Here is a 10,922-nt window from a genome sequence, read left to right on the forward strand (position 1 = left end):
GGTTTTTAAGACTTGAAGTAATAACTATAGAAGTATAGTTGATTACAGGATTGTTTCTTTGCTGGTGCAAAGGATAGTGGTTTTTATTTTTTAAAGCCTTGCATCAGTCAGTCTTAAACCATGATTGAGGAGTATATAAACCTCATAAGTGATAAATTGTTGAAAAATTAAATAATATGTAGAGAAATTTTTAAATTATTTTTTAATTATTAGGCAAGACATTTCAAAACACTGGGTTTATTTCTGGGAAAGATGACAGTGTATTAATAATACTGATTCTTTTAGAACCCAGGTTTACATAGCTGGTCTTCTGGCTTGCTTAATACTTTCAACAAGTTGAGTTTTCCTGAACACGTAGGTAAATAGGTAGTTTAATACAAGGATGCCTCCAGGTGACAACAGTTGGAATTGTTTATTTCACTGTTACTTTTCCTACTGTACGTATCTCTGGTTTATACCTATCCCTCTCCCCCACCCCCACTTTTGTTTTTTTTTTTACAGCTGCCATGAATATAACATTGCTTAGTTCATGGTCTTTGGTTTAAGAATGTCACTGACACTGTCTCCTGACTTCCATTTTATTAACCCGTCTTTTGCTTTTTTTAAAAAATGTAATTCCTACATATGCTCACTCATAACTCTTGGGGAGAAGAAAAAGAAAGGGCTGACATTTTAAGCATTGTACTGTTTATGAACTACTTAGAAGCTAAATAAAACCAAGAGGAATCAAATTATTTAATATTGCCATCGTTTTAATTTGGGGGAAGTGGTCTAAGCTATTGGCTAAAATGTTTTTAAATATATTGGGATGTTTTATTGTTTCTTTTCATGATTATTTCAAACTAGTTTTGTATAAATAAAGATATTTTATTTCTCATCTATTTTCAGGCATTGAAAATAATTGAAGTATGAAGAGGACATAATATCAAGCAGAATCATTCAGTGACTATAACCTCTACCCCCTGGGAATTGTAGAATTATAACCTTTTTTTAATGTATAAATTATACCTGGCCTGTACAGCCGTTTCCTACCCACTGTTCTTGTAAACTCTGCTGCTTCCCAACACAACTAGAGTGCAATTTTGGCGTCTTAGGAGGGGAGAAAATGACAGTTTACAACTGTGGTCCTATTTATTACACAGTTTGTCTTCGTGTCTTAAATTTAGTCTTCACTGTGCCAAGCTAACTGTACCATATAGGATTGTGCTTTTTGTACTTGGTTTTTTGTTTGTTTATGTTTATTTTTTAATCTCAGTTTAAGTTACCTAGCTGCTACTGCTTCTTATTTTTCTTTTCTTAGTAAAATGTCTTCCTTACTTTAGGGAAAATGGAACATTTAGATTAAATGTCTTAAATTTCACCACTTAAAACACTACATGCCCACAAAATATATCAGGTCAGTACTGTACTTTAAAATCCCTTGAAATGATTTCAGAGTTAAAATTATTTGTATCATGTCTGAAGTTTGCTTCTGAAAACTGAGCACTGAAACCTTAAAACTGCATAACAAGGCATTTGAGACTGAGCACGGCTACTTAATTCTCTTCATGAAATGCCTGTTGCTGAATTATCTCGAATAGAAATATTTTATAATATCAAAAGCAAATCTCCGTTTAAGAAAGAGGGTTTGGAGAAGGAATTGTATTTCTCTTCCCAATTCTATAATCAACGTGGCGTGATGGAATGAAAACATGCTGCTTCGTTCTGGTGAGCCTGCTAATAATATAAGAATTGGACAGGTATTTGTCATCTTAATATAGTGAAATGAATTAAGATACTACAGGATTAAACAGCATTTATATTGTTAACTACTGTATTGGTTGACTGAATTGATAGCCAATGGAAATTGAGAAAAAGTGTGGAAGAACTTAACGGTGAGCTTATAAATCTGTAGGTGAGTTTTGGTCTGAAATCCCTGAGGTGTTTTTAACCTGCTACACTATACGATAATTTATTTCTTGTTTAGTTAGTCTAGAAATAGTAAAGTACAAGTCACTAATAATCCCCAAATTTTGTTGGTTATAGCCCATAATTTCGTAATTCATACTAAGTGTATCCGTTGTTGCCACTTCCTCAGCTGATTAAACGACGTCAAAAGCTTATTTTCGGAAGCTCTAAACATAATAGGGCGAGAGATTTCAATATTTGCTTCATCTGTGTGTGGGGTGACTGCACCTATATTAGCAGAAATTTGCAGAGAATGACGATTTAAGGTGATTCAGTCAGTAGAGAAAAGTTGGAAAATTCTGTGTTAGGATTTGGCTGGCAGAATTAACTTTTTGAAAAAGTTTTATACGCAGATATTTGTATTAAATTTGGAGCCATAGTCAGAAGACTCAGATCATAATTGGCTTATTTTTCTATTTAACTATTGTAATTTCCACTTTTATAATAGTTTTGATTTAAAAGATAAATTTATTTATTTATTTTTTTAACAGTCAAAAGTCCTTCCTGTTGTAGTCTGCAACCTTTAAAATGATTGTGTTGCTTTTTGGATTGGTCAGAAGAAACACTCCAGAAATTGAGATGAAAACTTGGTGTGCAGCAAGATTGAAGTAATACTGTTAACTAAAAAGAAAGTGCTATAGCCTGTTTATGGTGATAGTTTTCTAAATGGAGAAACATTGGGCTGCATTCACATTTATATTTTGTTTTCAAAAGAAAGCTTGCTTCTTCAGCAGTATTCTTAAATGAAGCAGAATTTCTTTTCTCTTTTATCTGAACATTATGGTAGTTTCATTCTTGTAAGTTGTATCACGGGTATTGGTGCTGTGTAACAAACAATTGTAACTAGCATGTGGTTCAGAATACACAATGTTAGGGTTTTTTAAATATCGAAATGGTTCTTTTCTATTTATAATTTCAGACTTTCACAAAGTGTACAAAGAATTTCATAAATTAGTTTTCAGTGAACTCTTTGCTATGGTAGGTCATTAAACACAGCATTTACTCTTATAAATGAAAATTTCTGATCAGATAGAACATTGATGCTTATTTCAATTTGCGGTGTCTTTTTTTTTTTTTTTTTGACTGAATATTAACGTTCCTCTGAATGGTATTGATAAATGGTTCAGAAGAGAAACTCAATGAAATAAAAGTAATATTTATTCATGGTGATCAATTAAATTATTTGCCTAACTTAAGCAAGCTACTGTTCGTAACTTTCAATTCGACATAAGGTGACAGAAAAAAATCTGAGTATACCTGTGGAATATGTTGGTTTATTTTCAGTGCTTGAAGATACACTCAAAGATAATTGGTTTGGGAAGACGCCATATAATTTTTAAGTTTTAAGTTAACCTGCATGCTGTAAATGTGTTTTATGTTTAAATAAAGAGGAAAAATGTTTTGAAATGTAATAACTTTCTTAAAACTTATTTGATGAAGTATTAGGTTGATTTTATATGACTAAGTGGCCTTTTGTCTTGCAGATGGTGACTAAAATGTTATATTCGTCTATATTTTGTCTCCTAATGTATTGCATACTCTTTGGACAGTGGGTATTAAATATGTAGGCTGAAAAATGAAGAGTCAGAAATGAGTCCTCAGTCTCACCTATGTTACTTTAGTGTAGCCTCCCAACATGGTTCTGTTCATCTGAGCCCGATTGTTTTATTAACCTGTATAAGAAGTGTTTGTTTTTCAATACTTAAGTGGTCCTCCATGGTCATTCAGGCCTAGCTGGAGAAAACTAAAGAAAGACTATTCATGAATTGTAGTGGTGATTTGGCTTTTTTGGGGGGGTAGGGGAGAGGGGTAATATTCTTAAATTCTTTATTATAGAAATGTTTAATCACACATAAAAGCATATAGTAAATAATGAAGATCCAAGTACCTATCACTCAGTCTGAACAATTAATCCGCTCATGGCTAATCTTGTTTCATCCATAACCCCGCGTGTGTGTCCCCTCCTCCCTACTGTTTTGAAGCAATCCCAGATTACCGTATGCATTTATTCATAAATATTTCAGCGTATATATTAAAATACATACTCCTTAAAACACACACACACACATACCATTATCACACACAAAAAAATAATTTCCTAAACAAAATTTCGATATTTATAAACTGTTTGAATCACGATCCAATTAAATTCCGTATATTCCAGTAGCGTCCCCTCCATTTCTCTCTTTTTTCCCCCTTGTAATTAGTTCATGAGGTTACAGAGCAGCAATATTCTGATTTGATAACTCCTTCGTTTATTAGTTCGATAGAGAACTTTGCCTTCATCCTCGATTTGGTTACCCAGTGACAGTTTGTATAGGAAGAACAGGATGAGTGATTGATTCTTCTCCTTTACTTGAAAGTTTCAAAACGATCATTTCATTACATCTTCTGTGATGACCAGTTGCCTTTTTTCCTTGTTTTTGTATGTTATTTGGTTATTATCTTTTAAGAGTGTTCTATGAGCCTCCAAGTCATTTTTCCCTTTCATGGAGAGATTTAAATGGAAATAGAGTCTTAATAAGGTTTATCTCCCACACTGGGCACTGATGCAGTCTGGCTTACCAGGGCCTCCAGTGTGCTAGCCACTTCTGACTCATCCAGATGGCTTCAACCTTAGGACAGAGGGCAGGAGGTTAACATGGCCCTGGAGCAAAACTGTGCATGTGTGTTGTCTGCTGCATGAGTGTAAACTGCTTTTGGTCCTCTTGTAATCTGAAAGGAGCACATTATATACTGATTTGGCTGGTAGGTGTGGGAAGAGAGGGCCCAGCAGTTTCAGAGGCTTCTGTTTGGCCTCCGGCATAGCCGGTATCCTGAGGCCAAAGTTGCATATGGGGAGTCCTGCCACTTACTAAGTATGTAAATTCTAGTTACACATGCAGACACAGAGAAATGACCCAAGAGATGAGTCTGCAGAGCATATGTTTTTTTTTTTAACTATTCTATATATTACTCTGCTCCTTGTGATGAGTGTACTCTCTAATCCCCATCACCTCTTTCATTCACCTCCCCTCTTGTAACCATCAGTTTGTTCTCTATAGTTACGAGTCTGTTTCTTGGTTTGTCTCGCTCTTGTATGTCCTTGTTTCATTAGTTTTCTTAAGTTCCACATACGAGTGAAATCATACCGTATTGTCTCTGACTGACTGACTTCACTTAGCATTATACGCTCTAGATCCATCCATGTTGCAAATGGCAACATTTCATTCTTTTTTTATGGACAGATAATATTCTATTATATGAATATATAGACACACACACTGTATCTTTACCCATTCACCTCTCGTTAGACACAGGCTGTTTTCATAGTTTGGCCATTGTAAATAGTGCTACAATAAACAGGGGTGCTGTATCCCTTTGAATTAATGTTTTTGTATTTGAGGATAAATACCTATGAGTACAAATCCTGGATCATAGGATGGTACTATTTTTAACATTTTGAGGAACCTCCAGACTGTCTTTTACGGTGGCCGCACCAGTTCACACTTCCACCTACAGTGCGTGAGGATTCCTTTTTCTCCACATCCTCACCAATACCTGTTTTCTTGTGTCTTTAAATTTAGCCATTCTGACAGGTGTGAGGTGATCCCTCACTGTGGGTTTGATTTGCATTTCCCTGATGATCAGTGATGGTGAGCATCTTGTCATGCGTCTGTTGGTCATCAGGATGTCTTTGGAGAAATGTCTTTTGCACGTTTTAAAATTGGATTATTTGTTTTTTAAGTATCAGGTTTTTTTTTTTTTTAAGATTTATTTTTAGAACGAGCAAGTCAGGGGGAAGGGGCCGAAGGAAAGAATCTCAAGCAGACTCCCCACTGGGCGCGGAGCCCAACCCAGTGCTCCATCTCAAGATCCTGAGATGGGGACCTGAGCCGAAATCAAGAGTCAGACACTTAACTGAACCACCCAGACCCAGGCACCGTATGTCAGTTCTTTATATATTTCGGGTGCTAACCCTTCATCAGATGTGTCATTTGCAAATACCTTCTCCCCTTCAGTATACTGTCTCTTAGTTTTGTTGACTGTGCTTTCTTGTGCAGAAGCTTTTGATTTTGATGTAGTGCCAAAAGTTTATTTTTGCATTTATTTCCCTTGCCTCAGGAGACTTAACTAGAAAGATGTTGTTATGGCCAATGTCAAAAGAAATCACGGACTGTGCTCCCTTCTAGGACTTTTATGGTTTCATGTCTCACATTTAGGTCCTTAATCCATTTTTGAGTTTATTTTGTGTGTGGTGAAAGAAAGTGTCCAGTTTCATTCTGTTGCATGTAGCTGTCCAGTTTTCCCAACAGCATTTGTTGAAGAGACTTTTTCCAATTGCATATTCTTTCCTCCTTTGTTGATTAATTGACCATATAATTGTGGATTTATTTCTGGGTTTTCGATTCTGTTCCACTGATCTCTGTGTCTGTTTTTGTGCCAGTCAGTGCCATGCTGTCTTGATCGCTACAGCTTTGTAATATAATTTGAAGTCTGGAATTGTGTTACCTCCAGTTTTGTTTTGTTTTTCCAAGATTGCTTTGACTATTAAAGGTCTTTTGTGGATCCATACAAATTTTAGGATTGTTCTAGCTTTGTGAAAAATGCTGTTGGTATTTTGATAGGGATTGTATTACATTTGTAGATTGCTTTGGGTAGCATAGAATTTTAATAATATTCTTCCAATCCATGAGCATATGCAGTGATAATATGAGCACTTACACACACATCTGTAACTTGGCCAACACTTCTGTTGTTGTGACTGTGCCTGTGCATGCAACCCTCCCTCCCACTGTGATGATGCTTCAGATTTTTGGGTATCCCCCTTTCTCCATTGTACAGTTCTGAATAAATGGCCTTAATTCTTTTTGGGGCCAGATGGGCAATTGTTTTAGTCTGCATGCTGTGTTGTTACCAGGTCCTTCTTTTTTTGTGCTCCTTAAATTTTGTGCTCCGAGTTAGAAAACGGGCTTGTCTAACTGGGGAAGGGATGGGACTTTATTAGGGCAGCTACCCTCAGCTTCCCAGTCATCTTCCATCATTAATATTTAGGATGGTAAAAACTGCCCATATATGTTGCCCCTAGACATAAACTGTGTTCTATTAGTCATATCCATAATTCTCTGTAAGTCCAGTCCCCTCAACTGCGAGGCCAGCCCTGTTGCACAGTATGATAATTGTATCCATCTGTCTTCTGATAGTTAGGCACTACCATTGGCCTTTATATTGGAGGGGGTGCGGAGATTTTCGTCCTCTCCATTGTTACCAGCGAATCTAGTTCCATAACAGCCCCATTTACCATCAGGCATCAGTCCTACCTTACAGAAGAGAGCCACCGCTGAACTTTTTTACGTTAACCAAGAGATTGCCAATGATACATGTGGGTGTCTTGTACCCCTCATTTGTGAGGAGGGCATGTCACCACTGTTACTGTCCCCCAAAACTCCCAACGCCAGTCTAATTGTGAGAAGAACACCAGACAAACCAATTAGAGGATCGTTCTGCAAAATGCTAACCAGTACTCTTCCTAAGTGTGTCATAGTCGTGAAAAACAAGGAAAGACAAGCTGTCGCAAATCACAGGAGACTAAGGAGACTTGACAACTAAATGCAATGTGGTATCCTAAGGTTGGATCCTGGAACAAAAAGATGTGAATAAGTAATGTACCAGTTAATTTATTAGTTTTGATGCAATGGTGTTGTAAGATGTTAACATTAGGAGAATCTGGGTAAAGGGTATTAGGGAATTCCTTCTATTACCTTTTCAACTTTGTAAGTCTAAAATTATTCTGAGATAAAGGGTTATTTAATAATTTATAAAGCCACAGGAAATGGAGATGACAGCAATAATATTCTGGAAGCTGGAAAGCAAAACTTAGCAGACCCCAGCAACCTGATTCCTAAGCCAACTGCGGGGCATGTGAAGAAGCAACCCAGTACCCCCCATAGAACTCCCAAATGTGCATGAATATGACATCAGGCACCAGGGGAAGGAGCCCGAATATAGGATTAGTTGAAAGTATTTAGGACTTTCAGTTTGATCCCCAGATGGGGTCTTTAATTCTGTACAGCTTGGCAAGTGCCTCTCCAACATCCCTGCGTAAGCCTGTGTGTTTATGTAGAAGGGGTGAAACGGGGGGTCTCGGGTAAGGTGGCTACCAAGAAGGAATAAGGAGCATGCCAATTATCAATTTATTGCCTCTCATCCCCAAATTCACCCTTAATTGCTATTAGGGGTTGAATTGTGCCCTCCACCCCTTCAATTCCTGTGTTAAAATCCTAATCCCTAGTATTTTAGAATGTGACCTTACTTGGATAATGGGGTCTTTTCAGAGGTAATCAAGTTAAAGGTCACCAGAGTGCCTCTAATCCAGTGTGTCTGGGGTCCTTATAAAAGACTAATTTGACACAGAGGGAAGATGGTGTGAGGAGACACAGGAAGAACACAGCCATCTACAACCCAAGGAGGGGCCTGGCACAGATCCTACCCTCAGCCCTCAGAAGGAATCTACTCTGCCAACACTCTGATTTTGGACTTCCAGCCTCCTCAATTGTGAGACCATAAATTCCTGTGAAGTCAGTCAGGCTGTGGTACTTGGTTATGGCAGCCTAGCAAACTAATACAACTGGCTACACTACGATATTGAGCTGGACCCTCTAAGCATTTCTCCTTTCTTAGCTGGCATGCTTTAGTTTGCTCTTTCTTGTTAATACCGTCTAGTTGTTAGTGGTGTGATTGTTGTGGTTTTGGGTGGAGACTTCAGTGGCTCTTAGCCCCAGGGTACACAGTCTCTAAGTGAGCTTGCATCCCTGGCCATGTGACTGCCTCTCTGGCCCCCAGTAGGATGGACTTCCAAAGTCCTGACTCCGTGAGCCTGCCCTTCAGCCTCGTGGAGAGGCATTTCCTGCTCACCTATCCTCTGAGGGGTGTGCTAGGCTCTTGCATCCCAATGATACGTGGTTCTTCCCAGTCCCAGTCATGGTTCCTTGTTTGCCAGCCGTGTCCTGACTGCAATCCAGAGGGATGGTTCCTGCTTTCCTGGGAACCCTAGCAAACCTCACCATCCAGTGGGCTGCAATCACATCTTCGCCGATGAGATTTGAATCCCAGACATGGGGGAGGGGCCCCCTTCGAAGTTTGTTCCTTTCTTGGGTACTCTCCCTTAGCCCTAGAGTGTTCTTTAAAGTTGTCTGTACCCATATATACTTAATCCCTTTGGACTATGACTGATACTGGAAGCAATATGAAAGTTCATAAAAAGAATATTTAGAACTTCAGCCCTTTTCCCCTCACTTGGCTACCTGAATGCTGGCAGCCAGGCTTATGCTCCCCATCCAGAAGATAAGATTCTTCTGTGAAAATTTTGACAGCAATATTGGGGGTACCCAAGGAAGCAGTTTCAGAAATGTCAGTCAACAAATCCTACTTATATGAATCAATAGCTTCCAGTCAGCTTCTTTGTGTCCTCATCTTAAGTATATACAGACAACCAAGGATCATCAGGCATTTGAGGAAAGCCTTTAAAGTGAAAGGATAAAAAAAAAATTTTTTTTTAAATAATAGGGAGAAAAGTGGGTCCATGAAGGAGAAGGGAACATTTTAAAGAGCTACCGCTAAAATTCTCAGGTGTTGAAATAGTAAAAAAGTTTGTCTCCACTAAAAAAAACAAAAAAACCTAGGGACCATAAGAAAGAAATAGAAAACAAAAAGTCTTCCCCTATTGAGAGGAAGAGGGGTTAGGAGGGTGTGTGTGTATGTGTGTAGTGAGGAAGAGGGTTCATTGCTCATCTTACACAGTGACGACAATGCTTAAGCATGAATAATCAAGAAGTAGCAGGGATTTGGAGATGAAAAAAATGAAAGTGGCTGCTTCTGGAGAGTGGAAAACAGGTAAAGTGGGACAGGGGAGCCCTTTTTTCTTCTGCTTTATTTTGATTTGGGGGTGGGGGAATCACTGCTTTTTGAAACAAGTTTTCCAGAGCATGTTGGACTTTTCAGGACTCAGCTCTGGTATTCTGTCTCCAGTGGCTCTCCTTTGAAGAGGACTTTGGATGCTAGTCCCGTGTTCTTGACCTAACAGAATTTAACTTGCTCGTTTGTAGAACAGTGAATTGTCCTTTGAAAACCTCGAGGTGACTCTGCCATCTCTCATTGCTCTAGCATTCTCTGATGCCAGGTAACCTTTTCTAGAGTTATCTGGTGTCTGCTTCCACAGCACATATACAAAAATTGGAATGACACGCAGAAGATTGACATGACCCCCTGCACAAAGATGACATGCAAACTCCTGAAGCGTTCGTGTTTTTAAGTAAAACGTTTCTCTGAGTTCAAATATATGTAAACAAATGTCTATATCTCCCATCTGAAGGGTTGATTTTAAATTAAGCCTTCATAATCACTGTGTATAAAAACAAATCCACAAGTTCTCTCAAACGGAAGTAAACATTTATTGAAATACCTCTTTATTAAATAAATGCTTCCAAATTTTGAAAATTTAGAAGTATCTTTTATTGTGGTAAAATGCACATAAAATAAAATTTACCATTTTAATCATTTTTAGGTGTACAATTCAGTAGTGTTAGAAGTGCTTTTTAAAGAAAATGTATGCAAAAATTAGCTCCGGATTGGAATGATTTGTGTCATGTTCTATGCCAAAATATTTATTTAATGTTCTTCATTTCATATTAGCCTGATGAAATAATGTTAGCATTATACACTTTCATATGTCTCCACTGTAGGTAAGATTAGAACCTATGACAACTATTTAAAATATTCAAGAAATTAACTAATTTTTTCACCCACTTAACAGTTGGGAGCCGTTTGAAATGAAAAATAAAGTAGTGTAACTAAATCCAAGCAATCCCGAATAAATGCCCATTGTTTCTTGAGAGATAGACAAGACAATCACCAGTATGAGCCACAGAAAACACCCACATTAACAGCTTGGATATATTATTTTCCTGCTGAATAAAAAGTTAGGCACACAGCTTTTC

At 37.8% G+C, this 10,922-nt stretch overlaps 1 protein-coding gene and 1 non-coding gene across 2 annotated transcripts in view; both read left to right on the forward strand.

Moving 5' to 3' along the window:
• Nucleotides 1–3,541, forward strand: part of KIF5B (kinesin family member 5B) — a 41,189-nt gene extending 37,648 nt beyond the window's left edge. The window contains exon 26 of the mRNA XM_045786418.2: nt 889–3,541. The gene's annotated coding sequence lies outside the window, so the exon portion shown is untranslated. The remainder of the gene's footprint in view (nt 1–888) is intronic.
• Nucleotides 3,542–10,128: 6,587 nt separating this feature from the next.
• Nucleotides 10,129–10,236, forward strand: LOC123784900 (U6 spliceosomal RNA). Its single transcript, XR_006777572.2, has one exon. It is a non-coding gene; the product is annotated as a U6 spliceosomal RNA (small nuclear RNA).
• The last annotated feature ends 686 nt before the right edge of the window (nt 10,237–10,922 follow it).

This window comes from Ursus americanus, chromosome 31 (assembly GCF_024610735.1).
Source record: "Ursus americanus isolate L20-20 chromosome 31, mUrsAme1.1.p, whole genome shotgun sequence".
In the NCBI taxonomy this organism is placed as follows: Eukaryota; Metazoa; Chordata; class Mammalia; order Carnivora; family Ursidae; genus Ursus; species Ursus americanus.